The 20,731-nt window shown below is 43.7% G+C and overlaps 1 long non-coding RNA gene across 1 annotated transcript in view; it reads left to right on the top strand.

The window, feature by feature from the left end:
• The window catches only part of LOC143906068 (uncharacterized), a 193,815-nt gene that overhangs the window by 9,652 nt on the left and 163,432 nt on the right, over positions 1-20,731 (top strand). The window contains exon 2 of the long non-coding RNA XR_013259436.1: positions 3,344-3,388. This is a non-coding gene — a long non-coding RNA (uncharacterized LOC143906068). The remainder of the gene's footprint in view (positions 1-3,343; positions 3,389-20,731) is intronic.

The raw sequence follows: 20,731 nt of genomic DNA, 5'->3' as shown, positions 1-20,731 counted from the left end.
TCCCTGCCGAGCGTGACGCGGGCAGGAATCGAGCGATTTTGTTGATCGAAGATTCGTTGGCGCGGCTCGAGCCAATAAAATTTTCACGCCGCGGTCGCCATTTCGATCGCCGCCGAGTTATCGCAGGAGGAGCATTCTTATCGGATATTTTATTATCGCGTCGTGTATTCGACGCCGGTGTCGGCTGCGCGGCTCGTTCGCGACCGTGTCTCATCGACGCTTTCGATCCCGTACTTGCACGTGGCCGAGATTACAGGGTTTGCGACCCCTGCGCGAGTCAACGAGTCTCTCTACTGCTTCTCTCCCTTTCTTTGAAAGATTATTTAAATTTATCACGCGTAGTCAAAGATTTCCGCTTTTCCCTTCCCGAAATTATCCGCCAGACGAGTGCTTTGTTTCGAAGATCGACGCGTTACGTGATCCTAATATTTGATTAACGCGGCATTCGTACCTCCAAATTATTGCACTGCTGTACGACGTGTCCGAAATTAATTTCAAACATTAATAAATTAATTAAATTAATAAGAAACAGAATATTATTATCGGTATTATCTTTATGGTACGTTATATATATCTTGAAGCTAAAAAAAATCGACTAGCACATGACGTTCGCCGTGTTTGTTTTGCAACTTTCAACGGACTGTTATTTCGCGGACGTACGCATAGTGACCTTGTTGTCAATCGCGTAGAGAGGCTCGAGTAGGCAGGCAGCGCGGCGGCGCGAGTTGTTCCATGCGTCGCGTCGTCGCATTAGTCTTCGATACGTGATCGCGACAAGTATATTTTCTACGTATATTGCAATTAACGATTATCAATCTAATGATTAATTAACTTCCAAGCTTAACTGTTCATAAACCGAAATGACGTTTATTCATCAAAACAGATATCTCGCGTAATTTATTCACTTGGCGTATCGGAATCAGAGAGCGGAGAAAATAAACCATATAAGTTTTTCTTGAACAATAATCATTTCTAACGCGTGGTTTCAATTACATCTTGGGTCGTACTTTAATTTTTCACCGATGCAATCAACAATCAACTGATTTAAGTAACAGATAATTAAAATTATTATATATAAAAAATTATATAAAAATATTATATATAAAATAGATACTAATTATATTTATGAAATTTATATTATTAGAGTCTCTACAAATTTCTAATGAGATATGAACTTTTAAAATAGCTCTTCTATATCATCTTCAAAATTGAATTTTTCGCGTCACTTTCGTCCTCTCGTTCTTTTCGTCGTCGTTTAGTAACTTACTAACGACGTGCGCGTTTCTCGAATTCGTTTCGCATGCTCTCGATTCAGCGATTGCTCCTGCGGAGCACTCTTGGCAGAGGCTATCGGCTGGATCGTGTTCCAGAGCACGGAAGAGAGTAGCGGAGTCGCAGCGAAGTCAGAGGTGTCACGATAATTCAAATCCCTCCTATTCTTCTATTTGCACTTCGAATCCTACCCTTCGGCCGGGGTGCACCCATGAGCGCTGCTCAACCGTGGCCTCATTACCAAAGCAAATATTTTATAGTCGAGCCCCCGGTGACGGCGACGACGACGGCGACGACGACGACGACGACGACGATGACGACGACGATGACGACGAGGCTCGGGGAAGAAGTCGAAGCGAAGACGAGATGCCGCCGGATAGGAATCAAGATATAAAAAAGAGCTTTGAATAAAGCTGCGAGAGCTCTCTCTTCTCTTTCTACTTCCTCTTCCTGTCGTCCAATCTCTGCCCCCCCCCCCCCGACCACTGCCGGCAACGATGACGACGAAGACGAAGACAAAGACGAAGACGAAGACGAAGACGAAGATGAAGATGAAGACGACGATGACGACGACGACGACAACCGTCGCGGGGATGCGTCGCGAGTTAGGGGAATATAAAAGGAATCCCTTTTCATACACACACACACACACACTAGTATATCCGCGATTTATCTTTCAACTCGCTTGTTTTATATCCAGCGTTCGACACCCTTCCCCGCATCGTCGATATTCCGAGGTGAAGCGATCGGCGTTAAAAATTAGATAGGTCGCAGCGTCCTCTCTTGCTCCTTCCTTCCGTTTCTCTTTCGCAGCTCGCGAAATCGATGTCGAGAAAGGAACCGAGTAGAGTTCTTTTTTTTCCTGTTGGAAAAATTTATACGGAGCTGACTCGGTGTACCGCGAGATAAGAAACACTGCCATCTTGTCTATACGGACTATAAGTGTATTGTTATAATGTGAAGTTAATATATATTTTTATAATATTCTTTCTAAGTATCTGATCTCCCCTCGCTTCTCCTTCAATCTTTCTTTTTTTTCAAGACAAATATAATATGTTATTAATAGATACGTTTTATATTTGCATTTACATCTATCGCTTTGTCATCCGCACAATTTCTCATCGGTTCTGATTTGCACGAAATCCACAACGTTTGATCAATTTCCATAATACTTCAATTGATCCTTGGCCCAACGGTTGCAGCGAGCGACGCAGTATATCCTTTGGTGTTCGATTGAATCGCCAATTTGTCTAGCATTATATCCAGGTCTCGCCGGGGGATTGAGACGGGATGGCAGAAAAGGACGGACGATCGGAGAGGGTTGGGGGAGGGAAGGACAAGGCGAAGGGAGGAGGGCAAAGGCGGACTGTGCGTCTCCAAAGGATTTCGTGTATTTAGGATAACAAGCTGCTCCGCCCCCGAATTGGTATGCAGAGACCCGCGAGTAACTCCTTTATATTGACATATCGTCGAACGTGATCCAAATACATGCGACATTATATACCGAATTGCGAACAAAGCTGCCGTCGCGGCGACCTCCTCGTCAAATCGCCCATGAATAGAAAACAAATCGTCCGTGTGAGGCAAATTCCGCGTATTCTCGGCTAGAATCGATGTGTGTGTGCGCGCGCAAATCGATTATGTACGAGTTCGAATTTGTCTCGGTCGTCGTTTTCATGTGAAGAGCGCTGGCCGGCTCGAAATTCCGCTTGAAATTCAGAGCTTCCTATCTCTGACGTACTAGAATAACACGAGTATGCTATATCGGAGGAAGCAACGACAGGAACTGCGTAACGACTTTCTATGTAGTAATTTTTTATATTTGCCGAAGATTGCGTGTTATATTTTTGCGAACTCTTATTCCGTTGTAGTTACTTTCGACCTGCTCGCCGGAAAATCGGTTGTTATCACAGATCTTATATTTAAAGATTTTTTAAAAAATTGTATAATTATTTTAAATATTTACTTAAAGTATAAATATATAAAATTTAATGGGCTAAATAGATATTCTTTAAAATATTAATTATTTTGAACATTGTTATAATTTGGATTTTATTTTTGTATGTTACAGGTTAACATCGTAGTTATACATCTCCGCTGCTGCGCATCGAGGTCGGTGAGTCAAAAATTAACTTTCAAATTAATACTTTGATACAAATAGTCCTTATGCGTAGCCATACGTGATACGCGAAGTTAAAAAGAATGGCGAGACGGAAAACGCGTGGGTCCTTTGCGCGATCGCACCGGCCAAATAACAAAGTAACCGAAGATGGATATCCGTTTCAAATATTCACGCCCTTCTCGCGCCGCCGCGTGAAATTGATGCGTTTAGAGACCCCTTTACTGGTAGGCGGACAGTTACGACGGCATAAATATTGCCGAGAGCCCTGCTGACCACATGGCACAGATACGGCCCTGAATAATATGCGTGCTTGCGTACGTGGCCTGCGGGTACCGGAAAGCTTCGTCGTCGAAAACTGCGATCGAGGTTTCCCTCTTGCTAAATACAGACCTCTTGCTTTATCAATTCTAGCGCTATCAATTCTTTTATTCTGCAAAGCGGCTTATTTTTCATACACATCAATTATATTTATTTTACAGAATTTTAAGAAATAAATTGAAAAGCAAAAAAGGAAAATATGACCGTTGCAACCATGAAATTACAGTTTTAGTAGAAGCGCACGTTTTTCAATCGTTTTATTTTTATTGTTGATAATCAATTTTCAATGGGTGATGATACGAAGCGGTAGTAATATCCGTTGTACGTAAGATCATAAATGCGTGAAATATTTTTAGCGCCGCGTTGCATCGCGATAAAGCAATTTGCCAGCCGGCGTTCTGAGAGAATCTAGATTGCATTCCATCTCGTCTTGCAACGCCATACTCTCGCATCACGCGCATCTCGAGCGAACGAGCGAACGAGCGAACGAGCGAACGAGCGAGCGAGCGAGAGCGCATGGTGACGGTATTTGTTCAGGCATTCCGGTAGGAAATTCTAGGCGACTAAGAGATTATTCGCGGCACCCGTTGCGTGAATATATAATAGCGCGACGTGTTTATGTATCCAGCTATGACAGGCACTTCCGTTTCCGTCGAGCGCTCTTGACTTCGTTCCGTTTCTGAACGCGTAAATGTGTTTACGTACACACATATGTACGTATACCGATACACATCACGCCGCCCGTCATTGCTCCGTGCATCATGCGTAACGTCGGTGGTGCCCATCACCGACGGATTTCCCGAGATATTTCAAGAAATCGATCTAATATCGATCGGCAGCTCGCCATCCAGGGGGGGGGGGGACGAGGAAACTTCGCTACGTCTCGACGAATTTTCGAAGAGGAAAGTTTAACTGGAAAACTAAGTAGCTTTATGCAACCCGTTGTGGCACCTATCCCTTGGAAAGTTAAGGTTGAAAGATATAACACTTTACATTTTTAGTGATCTATAAATATTTCAACACGATGGTAGACGCGCGTGCTATTCGACGGGGGAAATCTACACAAACCTATTATTATTATTCAATATACTCTTCTTGAAGCGTTAGATATGAATTAGCGGGATGGTTAGCTATCAATCTTGATTTAAGTTTTTCACCGTCTGTTAGTAATTATTCCGCAATAATTAAATATTTCACGCGCGACGATAATTGTTAACGTGCAGAGCACATGAATATTAATAACGAGATTGCCTTTTGACGTCGCTGTGCATAATTAGCGAAGGTATCGCGACCTTGAGGTATTAAATCCGCCATTAGCGCGCCACATCACGTCGCCGTTACTAATTCGACTTTAATTTCTGCGATTATTTTCAACGCGCCGACACAGCTCACCGCCATTACAGGCGTCCATTTATTTCAACTTTTCCTGCCGTCGCATTTCCTGGCTACCGTTCCTCTCTCCTCACCAATTTATCGGCGGTCCTGACCATTAGCTTAATTAATTCGGGTTTTAGGGTTTCCGACACCGCGGGCGCGGCGAACCAAGTCAAAAGTGTCAAATCGACGGACGGCGCTCTGAAAAATGGTGCGCCCGGGGTGTTAATTGTCTCGAACACGAATATCCTTGTGGGGCGCGCGCCACCGGTTTGCACAACACTGTGATCGCCATCTGTTCCGTCAAGTGACTCTGCACGTTGCAACAATGTTTGTTCTTCCGGTTTACACGTAAAAACCGCGCACGGGAGAGAAGCTTATCGAGCTTATCGGCATCGGCGCGCGTAATTATGCTCTTTGTTCTTGTGCAAAAAAAGAATTGCATCTAGTTACAGTAATTATTCGTAATACAATTCACCACGAGAAATACTTTACAATATAAATGGAACGCTCTGCACATTCGAATTTATCGAGTTGATTTGGAGAGAAATGCGATCTTTTTATAATTATTTTTACACGCTCAGATAATTTATTAATTACGATTTTATATCACACGTTATTCTTTTGTCGGGATATAATATTACGAAAAAGTGACACCGCATATCATCAGATCCTTATTTTTTTTAATTGCCACAAATCTTTGAAAAGGTGCCAGAACTCTATTAGTTGTATAAATGTTTCAAAAACCGAATTTACAGAGATAAACAGGATATCTTCTATCGCGATTACAATCTGCCGCAGCTTTCTTTCGCGACACTGTGCGAAGATGTAACTCGCGTACGGCATCTGTAATATCTGAGAGGAGAGCAGCCGGCAGCAATGGCCGCGGAACTAGCAACGGAGAGATAAGCGTTAGAATCCATCTACATTGTAATGATTTATATAAAGCGCGTATAGCTCTCTCCCTGCAGGTGTATACGTCTACTGATTAACGTTGTTAATGCGGTGGTAGGTATATCGTGCTGTTATGCGAAGGTTTATCTCTTGATATTTCCCCGCATGTATTTCCACGAAATTTTGTTCCATAGCCGGACGCAACGTGCATATACGCGTAGACGTATGTAAATGCTCTGTTACTATTTTATATGAATATGTATAACGCATGCCAGAAATACAGCGATCAATGTATCCTTTGCATTCAGCCGGACAACGATACTCTTTGTCGATTGTTAAATGTCTCTCAGGCATTTTTTTGCCACGCATTGTTCCCTCGCAACTCGCAAACCGCACGATAATGACAAGTTGGCCGTGTCGTGTAAGGAGTAAATCGTATAGTAGTATATTTTCTGACTATGATCTATGTTTTCCTTTGATAGGAATACAGTAACAACTATATATATATATATATATATATATTGCAAAGTCAACTTTGCTGCACAAGGGCTTGCTTTCTTCATCGTAAATATCTTGCGCTTTGCCGGTCTGTTGATTCTATACAACCTAAGTACGACATCAACGCGAAGATTTCGCGCTATTGTGCTATCTGCTCTCTTCACAATGGCACATTAGATATTTGTTATGCAATACGCGGAATCCTCGCGTAGTCATCATGTTTCTGACATGAATCGTACACACTTTAACAGTTTATACACTAAGCCAGTTTGATATTTGAATTAAAATTAATTATGATTCAATTATGATACGTTTGCGCAAAATGTATTATTGAATCATAAATAATTTTAATTTTAATTTTAAACTGAATACATTTTTTCGCAAACGACAAATTTCCGGCCTTAGGCCGGTATACACATTGATATTCTTATATTTCTAGCTTGTTTCTAGTTCTATATCTTACGTCTAACTAATATAATTTTCACGGATCCATTACTTTAATTTGAAAGTTAATTTTTACTCACCGACCTCGATGCGCAGCAGCGGAAATGTAACTATACGATGTTAACCTGTAACATACAAATATAAAATCCAAATTATAACAATGTTCAAAATAATTAATATTTTAAAGAATATCTATTTAGTCCAATTTTATATTTATATACTTTAAGTAAATATTTAAAATAATTATACAATTAAAAAAAAACTCTTTTAAATATAAGATCTTTTAATTTTACAACTAAAAGTTTCTTTGTCCTACTGTCTATTTAAATCCGACTTAGAATATTGAAATAAAGAATAAGGAATAATAAGAAATAAGAAATGACAAACAATTAAACTAGCAAATAACATACAAAAAGTAAACTCACCCCAAAGTTGCTCCGTTGTCGCCTGATGCCTCCCAGGCCTGCTCCTCCTCTCAGATCATTAGGGTACGTGGCACTTACACATACATTTTCGCAATACGGTACGTACCTAGTTACGATCGCGCGACACTTTGTACGGCACTCCCGAAACGATTGTTATTATGTAATGCAAGAATCGCGCGATATTTTGTACGGCACTCCCCAAACGGTTTGTTATAATGCAACGATCGCGCGACACTTCGTACATCTTCGAAACGCGTAACATGCTCGCACGCACTTATAATTTGGCTCTGCCTTCGAAATAAATCTCGGCATTCTCTTTTCCTTGATCCTCCGTTATTCCATCAAGGCCCTTGAATAATATTCAAGTAATTTAAGCGTAATTACACGCGTAAAATAATATACGGTTTTCGAAAAAATCTTTCGCTTAAGTCTAAATTCTTATAGAATTTGATCAATGAAAGTTTAATTATGGCCCGTATTTATTGCAATAAATCAATAATTTATAATTCACATTGTATATCATATTATTTCTTTCTTCATAGATCGCACGAAAAACTATTTCAGTAAAGCTGTTTTATTTCGATATATAATATGAATATTATATAAGTTATTAATCGCAGGTCGTGAATCGTACGGACTAATAAAGTTACCAATTGCTCGTAGGGAATAATTGTATTTTAAAAAATAATAGTTTGCAAAAGAATGGAGCGGGTTGTGTAGCATCTAGCCGGCTCGAGTGTCATCGTACAAATGATAACGCGTAACCTTGTTTACGCATATCGGCCTACACCCTCCTCCCCCCCCACCCGGCTGTACGCCGCACGAACAAGACTTTTAACATACCTGCTTATAACTGCCGCGAAATATTTAATACCTTGTAATTGAATATTTTGTGCCTCACATTTTAAATCAGTTTCGATAATCGCGAAAATATTATCGCGTACATTTACCACTTTGTACGATCGATCCAATTCGGTGATTCGTGCATAAAACCGTGCTTTTTAATCCGTACTTTAAAGATCGTTAAGTATTATCTGGAGACGCTATATGGTCATTTCATTGGCTGGATGGAGTCTGAAGACTGCTTATGATCAGACTTAAATATAAGATTAGACTATGAATACCGTCCTAAATCATCTCTCGTCTCTAAATCTTTTAAATTTGTCCATTGTTTTTCTTTTTGAATAGCTTTTAAATTTTCGGGTCTTCGAAACCTTTCTATTGTTTTAGGATTTTTAAAAGTCTGCAAAGCATAGACTTTTTTGACCGATACTTACTTCTTTTTGCCAGTTATAGATGCCCTGATAATTCCCTCGCAATTCCGGTGAATTCGCGCGCGGAACTCAAGGACGATAGGCGTTGAGAATAATTCTGTGGCGGACGGCAACGCGCGGGGACACGAGAGAGAGAGAGAACCTCTTTCTCTCCTACCCGCGGCATATGGTATATCATTGGCCCAGGTTGGGCGGAGTACCGCGCGAGGCTGGTGCCGGCAGCGATAGATACCGCTAATTATCGATCGTAAATAACGTCGCGGGCCGCACGGCAGCCCGATCCTATCGGTGCCCCGGCACTTGGCATCGCCGATATGCGGCTTCACCCCGCAGTTCCGCGACGGCCGTTGGATGATATAGGATGCGCGTTGTCTTCGAAACGGGGTTGGCCGACGAAAGATAGAGAAAGGGAAAGAGAGAGAGAGTGAAGGAGAAAGAAATAGGAACGGGCCTGGGGCCCCCGCGTCGTCGTCATTCCTATCCGGGGACCGTTCGCGCGGTCGCTTTCAGGGTGGCTTGGATATATTACACGTGGCCGTGGCCGCACATGGTTATTATGAGTTGCGCGGTTGTAATTGCGGACGAGGTGGCACAGCACTCCCGATTTCTCTCGCATACCGATGCGCAACGTGTGATTTGCGCTGCGCTGCGGGAAACGCGCTGCGCCGCGCCATACCGTGCCCGTGCCGTGCCGAACTGCGCTGCTTTGCGCGAGTCGCCGCGGTTACCTGGCGCAAGTCAAGTCTGTACCACGACACGCTCGGCCTCTGCACGATTCCCAGCTATGATAATGGCGGCCAAGTCGTCGCAGCGACTGATAGCAGCGGCGACCGAGGGAAGTGTTTGCGTTCTCGCATATGCCTATACTTTCGATCGAGTTCATTCGTGTAGAGAAAACCGACTTGGTTTTGCGACCACTCATGCCGATTAGGATTACTGCTTCGATGAAGTGTCGTACGTGCCTTATACCAGTAAAATTCTAATTATGCTAAAGCTGAATTGTACAGCTTAAATACTTGTTCGATTATTATACATATATATTCTTCGAAAATTACATATAAAAAATAGCATTTTTAAACTGCTTGGAAATATTAGCATTCGTATGTCTTTCATTTCGTAAATGTTTAAAAACTCTATAAGATTAATTTTTGGGGATCTCTAGATATTACAAAATTTATAGAATATGGAAATTTTGAATTTAACGTAATTAAGCGAACTCAGAAATCCTCAAACAGCAATTATGAGGCAACTGCATATATGCTATGTTGCAAAAAAGTTACGGAACTTCTTTCTTAGAAACTTACATTACCCTCGGGTAGAAAGCTCGACGCGCGAAATTGAATCAAAGTATTTAATTGGGCATTTTAGCCCTTGTTACACATCCACGTCAGGAGGATTAAAATCTGCGGTATGGAAATTAATTGCACGAAAGTAATTCGTCGCTGGCCGGGGCTGAACGAGTGAACGGGGCGTTCGCGCGCGCGATGCTATCGGCGTTCGTTTAATTAAAATCCGACCTAATCGCGATACGTGACATCCCTCGCGACGTAATCGCGCCTATGAATCGCGGCAGAGTCGGATCGGCCGCGTTTGGCATTGCTAGAAACTAGAACGAATAACTCGTAGCGCTTGGTCGCGTCACGCCACGTTCTCGCTTTGCCTCAGTCTCGCTGATCGCGAATCGCGACTCGATTTCCAATCGCCATGCCTGTATTGCCTGTTTCTCCCGGAGCGCGAATGCGACCGCGGGGCACGTCGTATCGATTCTTGTTTTGATAGCGTTCCGTGGTAGTTTCTTTGAACGAACGGCGCGCACAGCACGCGGCGCGAACGGCGCCGAGGGTTCGACGGACTCGAGCGAGCGCGAACGTTAAGACGCGGCATTGTCGACGGGTACAGCGGGTTTATTCTCCGAACGTAGAGGACGATCTCTGGATGACCTCGCGATATAGTCCTGCGCGGCGAGCGATCGCTGATCGGCGATCTCGATACAGCGAGAGGACTGTCGGAAAGTTGCCTGACCGATGTCGACTATGAAACAATTTTATTAGCCATAATCGCTCGGTTATCGCTCGGAAATACTATCGATAATTATACGCGGTATAAACGTAACGATTGCGTCCGCGACGTACACAAAGAAGCTTTGAGTTCGTCCGTTATGAAGGAGCGTTTTTAATTAAGGAACCCCTTTGGCACGCGCTTGATCGACTGGTTTAACGACAGTTTTGTTTCTCGCAATCTGTTCCTTGGAAACTGCAAGCGGTACAACATGCCGTTTTAATTGCACAAATGATAATATCGGTTGGTTTTACGTTTTCCTTTAGAATGAGTTGCATACGAGTTTCAGTCAACTTCTGGTTAGCGAGTTTCTATTTCTGTTCAATGTATATACGTAGAAGAAAATTATTCTCTTCTACCATGTTTGTATTATTGCATTTTTATTCAGTTACTATTTTATTTTTTTTGCAAAAAAAAAAAAAATCGCTGAAATTACCAATTATAAACCAGTCTAGTTTCCGGTCGTTTCTCTGCGTCGTCCGCGATCGTCTCTTTGAGGCGAGATCATTCTCTCCCCTTTCCGCGCTGACTGCGCTGCAGTTGACACCTTACCGGCAACGATATTTCCTTACGTCGCGGCGTCGCCAATATTCCGATCCCAGCGCTCCTTTTTGGCCGGCGAGAAAGAGGTCGCCAATCTCTTCGATGGCGGGTGGAAGTTTTCGCAGAGGGTGGGAGGAGGGAGAATGCACGCGCCCTATCATGCGGGAGTGATATCGCGTTACTGCGTCGGCCTTTGATCTCGCGACACTTACAATTTTCCCGACCGGCGATACACCCTTATTTCGCGTTGCGCGCGCCACGCGAGTTCTAATGAGAGGCTATGGTCGTTGCCTGCCACCCTCCCTCGTCCCTCTCTCTGCCACCCGTTAACCCCGCGCCACGAGTCTGTCGTAATCACAAGGCATGATGGCTTGTTCTGCTGCTGGTGCTGCTGCTGCGAGCCATCACCCCCGCTGCCATTGACTACTTCGTCGTACTCTCGTCCCTTCTTTCCCCGTTAACCCCTCTTGTGTCGCACCCTGTCCTCTATTGCCATTACGCTGTGTGAAACGTTGATACTGCAGGCGTCGCGCGCGCGTTAACAGCGTCAAACGAGAGTGCGATAATGCTCCCGGAAGAGAGGTCTGTAACTAGAGTCGTCGATTTCGCGAAGAGTTCTGTGCAGCAATCCTATCGATAGGATCGCCGTGTTGCCGCTGCGAAGTTCATTATGCGAGTAAAATCGTTTAATGGGAGGATTACTATCGCTAGAGCGAAAAAGACAGAAAAAGGGAAATATAAATGAATCTGTTATCTCCCTAAATAGTAATAATAGTTTTAATATTAACTTTTCCTTTTCTGAGAAATAAAGGCCTGAGGTAAGAGATTAAAACTCTTTCTCAGCATTAAAAAAGCTTTTAAAACCATTATACAATTTATAGTACGAAACTGATAGTAATGTTAGAAGATCTTACTAGCAAAATGAAGAGATAAAAAAGAATATTGCAACTGATTGGAGTTATATAGCGTAATGTTTTAATAGTCATTTGTAGTCTAGTCTTCTTACCTTTAGCGGAAAGCTATTAAAGGTCGTTCGACATTCCTATATGTCCGCAATCTCGAACTTCGATGTATCTTCGTTTCGAGATCTCGCTAGCTAGTAGGTAGATATATATCTCCGTTCGAAACGTCGGGTAGTTTTCTCGACGAGAAGAAGAGGCTGCCACCGCGCACACACGTCGAGACCGTTGCTCGAAGCCTCGGTGCAAATACAATAACCCTTTATTTGTTCCCCTTTCCTCGCGGGGCTAGCCGTGATTCAACAATACTCGACGTGTAGGCGGCAAACATCGCCGCCTCGCCGGTCACTCGCCCCTGGCGATTTTCGCGAAATTCACCAACGAGTCCGACGAAGGATACGGGGATAAAGAGTCGGCCGAAGTTGTGCGCGTAAAGGTTCTTCCACGTCGTTTTTCTCCTCTTGAAATGTGATTACTTACGTATATTTTAAATTTGATATATATTGTAGGAACAATTTAATTATTAATTCTACATATATGAAGAGGATTAAGAAGAATAACGCACTTCTTTCTATTTCTAAGTCTCTTTAAATTGCTACCTTAACGAGTCAAAATTTTACAAACTTGTCTTCTACTTTGAAAAATTTGTAATTAATTTTAGCGCCTTTTTAATCGAGTGTTTATGCGTTTGATATGTTCGATGATGTGGAAAGAGCTTGATGCCGAAGAAGAACGACGATGGAAGTATCGGGGGTAGAATCGAGGGCACGTGGTAGGAAACTCGGAGCGAAGGTGAGAGAGGGAAAGAGAGGAACGTAGAGATAGAGAGCGAAGAGATCGGAGAGAGCGTTGTTGGACACAGGGCAAACACTTCAGGAGATTGCCGCTTCTGCGTTGCAACGTTGCCCGCGTCGCACCCGCCTGCGGAAATCCTTACTTTCCCCAAAATCCGTAATCTTCCTGAAGGGCACGGATTAATTCCCTCGACTTGTCACGTGCGTTGTCCTTCTCGTGGCGGCCGATCACTACAATTGCTGAACGTTGATGATTATAATACTTTCCGCGCGTACATTGACATGACATTAAATTTATTAACCAATTCACATGTAACATACACACAAGTGTATAAACTATGTGACTCTATCTCTCACAGATTTAATATTTAACACATCGAAAAATAACATTAGAGATATAAAACATATTGTAAAGTAATATTTTGTATAAAGAATAGGTGCAAAATAATTCCATCCATTGATACCTTCAATGCACTGCAGCCGCCACGAAATTAAATATCTATTGTCATATAATCGCGAAAATTCTTCCGTCTGCGAGTTTTCTTCGTCGCGACATTTTCATCTAGAATATAATATGCGCGCCGAGGGAGGATCTGTCTCAGGTCTTAGCCGCGGCCGCGTTGTTGGCAGCCACGGCTTCATGCAGGTGGAATGTTAAGAACTCGTTTGGATATATCCTTAACCTCCGTGCTGATTCTGCGCTTCACGGGGCCCCGGGGGAGGATCCCTGAAGGAGCAATTAAGCCTGAAGTGTTTCCTGCAAGGTGTGACTCGTAGAAACGCGCGGACGGGAACGAGAACGCCGGCCACCTGACACGACCGGCAGAGAGAGAGGCGACTTCTTGCACGTCAAACGGTAGTAATTCAACATTTTATTCGAGGAGGATGCAATATATTCATCGGACTGTCTACTTACGTCGGGTCGACGCCCGACTGGTTATGGCAGCCGCGTAACTGTAATCTTATACGATACTTTTCGGTCGCGTTCTCGCGTCTTCGAACTCTTCAACCAGTTTTTTATCCGGCGCTGCTAGCCGGTCTCTCTCTCTTTCTCTCTTTCTTTCTCTTAAATCGACGTGCGATTTTTAGCTCTGTTCTCGTAGCCGATGATTCGTGCACTCGAGGAAGTTAGAGATCATCGACGCACCAAAAACTTGACCGTGAATAGACGATGGCAGGCAGATGTATACCTAAATATAGATGAATGTAGAGAGACAGAGGAGAATTTGGGATGAAGTAAAAATTTGAATCACCAAAATCACCATGATTTTGATTTTTATGTTTCCCCAGAAGAATGTGATGATTTTATATTCAATGAGGGGCCTATATCACACAATCGGTATTTCTATCACTTTATAAATTTTACAACTTTTCGTATAGAAATGAAAAAAACGTCACTTTTTATCGCGTAGTCGGGAGGATGCACATTCTCTCTCTCCGCCACTTCACACATGTTTTAATACCGCGCAGTAGAATCTTCCGTTGTATCTACTTTTTTTCCAACGGAATATTCAGTAATCGTGAGAGATTCAACGCGCATACGAATACGTTTCGCGGTAGTGAATTTCTCGGCGCGATGGTCACGGTGGATAATAAAACAAACAGGCTCTCTCGGCCTATTGAAAAAAAGGTGCGACCTGCCGTGCTAGGCATTTTGCAGTTTGCTGCCGTCGACGAGCTTCGGCCTTCTCCTTCTTCTCTTTCTCCTTCTCCTCTGGGATGCCGCTTAATTGCGGGAATAATAATCTCCCGAGGAATTATAATCGCGGAGGTGTCACGTTGACGAAACCTTTCTTTCTCTCTTCTTCCTTCCCTCTCTCTCTCTCTCTCTCTCTCTCTCTCTCTCTTTTTCTCTTTATCTCTCTCTTCCTTTCTTTCTTTCTCCATGCATCGCAATACGAATGGAGATCCTCGAGTGCGCGAGAAGGTAGAAGACGTGGCACAAAAGAGAGAATTGAATTAAAATCCGGCCCGTCATGCCTCGGATAAATTCGAATTAATTAAGCGGTTTCGGCCTAGACTTTCGAGCCGCTCGTTTTTTCCGTTTCTCATTCTCACCCGCTCGCTGCTTCACTCCGCCATCGACCTTGTGTCTCTCCCGCTCCCTCTATTTCCCCCACTTCAGCCCGATCTGTCTTTCTCCTTTTCAATTTTTTGTTTTTCACTTGGAGGCTCCGTGGCAACTTAAGCGCGGGAGCCATTCCGGTAGCTGATGGGTTAATTGAGAGCCGAACTAGCCCTCAGACACAAAAGGGCTTTCATGGACCAACGAGGCTGCGATGTCGGATAATGCATCGCGATATCCCTTGTTGCCTTTCGCCGTTTAATAGCGGCGGCGAGTCTCGATTTTTGATCGGCTTGCTATTATCTATTCATTCATACTGACGCGTTTAAATACCGCTCGCGAACGTTTTTATATTTTAATTGAATTATACACATAATATATTTTATAAATTTTTTTCTTTATATATTATTATAATTAATCGAATGAATACAGCTTAATAATAATCATTATTATATAAAATATGATTTTTGTTTTTAATTAGAGAGATAGAGATATATAATCTTCGATATTTTAATATATTTCTCTTTTTCTTGTTTCTTATTAACTACTAAAATGTTTCGACTAGAGAAACTAGTATTATTGCACAACCGCTAAGTACCCAGTAACGTTTGCAATGGGTTGCTGAAAGCTGCAATAACAGCATGAATATTTCATCTCATCATGAAGCACTCGATGCTGAAACCCTTTTCAGTGAGCTCCCAATCCGACCTTCTTGGGTCATCGGCGCCCCTCAATTGTCTTCAGAATCGTCTCGAATCGCCACGTCCTTGAAGCTGGTCTGATGCCACTTGAATCTCGGTGTTTCCGCAGCTTGCCGCAGCATCCGGTAATGAGACGTCCCCGAATCAGGTTCGTGGACCAGTTCTGGTTTCGGCGCAATGTTTTCCTTTCTTTTTTTCTACGGCACGAACTTCGGCGGGCGACGGTCAGTGGATGTGGCGGTTAAGTAACTGGTTCGTTAGAATGTTTATTTGCTTATAGCTCTTTTGTCGGGCCTGCGACTAGTGTTATGACGACCTGTTACCGTCCCCAGTTTCTCCGCGCCGCATATGTCCCGTGGGCACGGGGGGATGCCTTTCAACAGCTTTCGCGTTCTCCCCTTTTAAAGTTCCACTTATTTCCTCAAAGGCAAGCGAAAGATGACACAGAATTTTATGGCGATTGGTATACGATGCCGTAGACACGGCGCTTGCACGTGTTGTCGCGAATTACGAGTATATGATAAGCGTCACGAAATTCGAGCCAATGATTTAAACGAATTTAATCATGCAATCGCGTTTGATTACATTTCTAATATCTACACAATCGCATCTAACAAGACATTTTTATTACCATGTTAGTCAATTATTTATACTAATCAAGATTCTTTTAGTGATTCAGCACTTATATACCTCGATCTCCCATAATTATCGGTACATACGTCAAATCAAGAGAATTACATACCTCTCCTTCGGTTTTATCTTACCGATGATTCATCTTAAATTATGGACAACACTTCCACGCGTCTTAAGTGATTGCCTGATAGGATTTCGCACCTCCGGTAAATCATAAGGATTTGCATACTCGCTCGCTCGCTTATGCGCTGCCATCGATGCCCCGGATTGCCTTTCGAGTTTTGCTCGAAAAGCGCCTTGTCCGATATCCGCTTCTCGCGTTCAATGAGCGCGAGGATTGGATCATTAGTCAGTTCGTGTCTAACGGGCGTATCGAGGAACGCGCTCGCATTAGAAGACGGGATGAAGACGTTTCGAGTGGTGGAAACTCCTTTCATCAATTATATCGTCGACGTGCGGGACAGTAGCCGTTCATTAAAAGCGTATATACGCCGCTGCTCGTTGCACGAAGAAAAATACGCTAACGATACCGCTCGTGAACGTGTTTTGAATGCCGCTCGCGTTCGCGCGCTTCACCTTATGTATTCGTAATCCCCCCGGCTCTACGTCTGATTCCCGGGTACGAACGCGGCCGTCTCGGGAATAATGCAAAGTGTGGAGTCACCGTGCGGATGGTAGTCGCACACAGGTATCGCTTCTGCTTCTTATTTATATAAATGACCAGCGCATAACTCGGAGCACCCGGCGGAGGACTAACGCGCGCGCCTGTTTTCACGACGGGTACACACACACACGCACGCGCATATATACATGTATGTACACACGTACGCGTACACGTATACACTCCGACTCCGCGTGTTGACTCGATGATAAATTAATTGCGACGCAGAACTAATGTCACGGTTAACTGCGAGATTTCACTTCGCCGCCTTTCGCAATCTATTTCCAGTCGCGGGATGAAGTAACTCCGCGGCTCTTCGTTTTCTTTGCTAGAAGTGTGACAGGAACGCAACACGGACGCTGCGTCTCGTTATATTTTGTCGAAGGAAGAGATACCTCGTGACGACTAGTGCGGCACACTGTTGTGATTTTGGGAGCGATGATTTTAAATCTGTCGCCTGTTTGGAATGTCCGTACACGCCACCGGCGACCGCTCGCTCGTAAGTTTAAACGACGTGGCGGATGGATCGGTTATGGCGTTCATTGTTGACTCGTCACGGCTTTCAAGGGGTGCCTTCCTGCTTGAAAGGACCATAACTTGTCACATGGAGCCCTTAGGACTACCGTGGCTTGAGGACTGCGCCCATCTCTTTCGCTTGGCTAATTGAAGACGGCAACTCTTAAATGTGCGTTACGTTACCAAATTACAAAGAAATGAACCATTCGCAATGAGAGAACGATATTACATTACGCGATACATCCGGTGCGGACTATTTTGCGGAATATAAATAATCAGCGAAAATCACGTAAAGATAATTTTAAAGAAATCTCTACTTTCCCGGATTTTTTTCTCAAATATATCTCCGGTATCGCATATTCTAATATCGTTTCGTTACGATGTGTCTGACGTCTTTATTCTAAAGGATTCTCTTTTTGTGGTGATGCTCGAAAGATTCGTTTTTTCATCGTACGTATCCACCCTCGAAATAATAGGTCGTTCAACCATAGAGCTTGGTTAACCCCATTTACTTTTCATTCCCGAAGAAAACCCCGTGTTTCTTTTGTCGAAAACAATCGTACCGTCGTCGTACATAAATGTATATATCGCGGTTCGATGGGGATGGCATCGGGACGATTCAGTGTTTCTCATTCGGCTTTAGAAAAAAAAAAATTATATTGTATTCTCTTTATATATTATTTCTAATATACTTTTTCTTTGTAGTGAGAATGATAAAACTTTAATATTTAATTAATAGAATAGAGAGCAGGAGAAATAGTGTCATATATATTATAGTATATAGAATCAAATTGAAATCAAAGAAGAGATAACAGCTTTAAGTCTAAAAATCTTTGTTGAAAGATAAAGAGAGATCCAGTATATATATAAAAATTATGTCCTTTTCAAATTTCGCCATCGACTTTTGTTCAAGAATAATCTTCATTTTGTTCACGATACGATAGACGATAGATCATACTTACTTTCGAGAAAACTTACCGATTTCTCTCGCGTTCGCAATGTATCCGCCTTTTTTCTACTTTATAGCCAGACTCATGATCGAGTCGATTGTAATCAGAGCCCATCGAAAATCACCCAGGATCTGGCTGGGTGTATGGCTGGTAACCGATGAATATTAACCAGCAAACAGCGGTGTGCCGACCGCCACCCGAACGAAGCGCGGGTTGTGTCAGGGAGACGGGCGGGGGTTGGGACCGAGGGGGCGAGAGTGGACCGCGTTAGAGTAGCGAGTACCGGGAGTAGGAGGGTACATATTCATGACGTTAACGAGCCTCCGTCGAACGTTTAATTCCGCCAACCGCCTGAGTTGGGTTAGGGTAACTCGCTCGGCAAACACGAGCCCTAACTAACCGTGCATCTCTCGGTCCTGTGCTGCTGCTTTCTCCCTTTCTCCCTCTCTCTCTCTCTCTCTCTCTCTTTTCCTTTCTTCCTACCTCTCCCTCTTTCTCTCTTTCTCTCCTTCTGTCCGTGGCTGCGTTTCTTCACTTCTGGCCTCTGTCCTCTGTTTGTCTTTCCACACCATGAAAGAACGATTCGCGCCCGCTTGCTTGTCACGCTGATGAATGCAGGTATTCCGGAAGTTCGCGCGAACAGCATCACTAGTCATCGTCTCTAATCAGCGATTTCGGGTAATTAAGCATCTTGAAGGTGTATTACGAATATTCTAAATTATTCAAGTACAATACATTTAATGCGAATTAGTCACTTATTCATCAGGAGAAATAGAGATAATAACAAACAGTCGCGTTTATTATTATCAACCGCAATTTTACATGTTTATAATTGTTATTCTGTATGAAATGAGTAGCATTAAGTTTGAACCATGAAAAATGTTTCTAGCTTGCGCGCGATGATCATACATAATCTGTCTCTTACAGACCGCGTTACATGTATATCAATTTATTATATATATAGCTACTCTTACAGTTATATAAAACACACACACGCTGTAAGAGTAGCTAGAATCAGATACGACGATCCGTGTAAATTTAGCTCGAAACATAATCCGGCCTGATAAACCTGACTGCGGAACGAAAGAGTCGAATCGAGGGGGTTAATACGTTTTGCATCGATCAGCCACGTCCTGCACTCGATACTGCGGAACACTTAATACAGCCAGCGCCGGGGATGACCCAACGCGGTTAACACGCGAGCTGGCAACGAGGCGCGGGGCTGAAAAGGCGCCACCCTCCGTTACATTCCAGTGATCGGATATCTGGAGACCGACTTCTCCCGAGACGTCTTACTTATAATATCGTGGGTCCGGCCGTGCCTCGGGTTAACGTGTTACCGGAGTGACTTGCGACTTGGTAATTTCATCCCCGGCGCGCGGCGTGGTGCCTCTCTTTCCGTCCATTTCTTTTTTTTATTTCACGGCCCACTACCTCCATCGCCATCATCATCATCATCATTATCATCAGCGTCATCATCATTATCATCAGCGTCATCATCATTATCATCATCGTTGTCGTCGTTGTGTTCGTTGTCATTTCCATAGACAGGACGACGGAACGTCTTCACTAACACATCTCGGATATCACCGTTGTCTATACGGAAAAGAGAGCGGGAGGAGGACAGAACCGTGTGGTGCCGTGTTTGCCTACAAACAATTCTCTTCAACGTAACCTCGGTCTCTCATATGCATTTCCTTCTGCCATCTGCGTTTCTCACGACGCGATCTGTCCTTGTTCCCGAGATGGAGCCGGTGTTAATCCGGCGTTGGGATAGACGTCTCGGAACGCATTTTCCCACGTAAGCGCGCGTCCTCTCACCGGCAGTCATTGTTCCCGACGACGATTGCCGATTCGACTGGATTACGCCCGGTGCAATTGGATGAGGTGCCTCGAAGTCCTCAGCATATTCTCACGAGATAACGATGAGGATGCCTGGCCTTTTCTCGATCTGCACAGCCGCGCGAGGGAAGACTCTCGTTCCACCAGCTCTCCTCTCCGCGGATTATGCGCGTTTCGTTCTGGTAAGCGTAGGTGTAACAGCGACCTGACCCAGCCGTTTTAATGCGGATCAACGTTGGATTCGTGTGTCGATGGAGATGCGAGCAGATATCTAGGATGCATTTTGACAGGCCGACCTTTTGTTTTACTCGACGGGATGATGATAATGATGACCGAGGTTTTTTTCGAGGCGCGCAGGCTACACCGTCACCGTTCATAGCGCGGCATC

The sequence above is a fragment of the Temnothorax americanus genome, unplaced genomic scaffold, assembly GCF_048541705.1.
Source record: "Temnothorax americanus isolate GAGA-0224 unplaced genomic scaffold, ASM4854170v1 Scaffold7, whole genome shotgun sequence".
NCBI classification, from domain to species: Eukaryota; Metazoa; Arthropoda; class Insecta; order Hymenoptera; family Formicidae; genus Temnothorax; species Temnothorax americanus.
The sequence above is the reverse complement of the archived record's forward strand: the minus strand, read 5'-3'. Positions and strand labels throughout refer to the sequence as shown.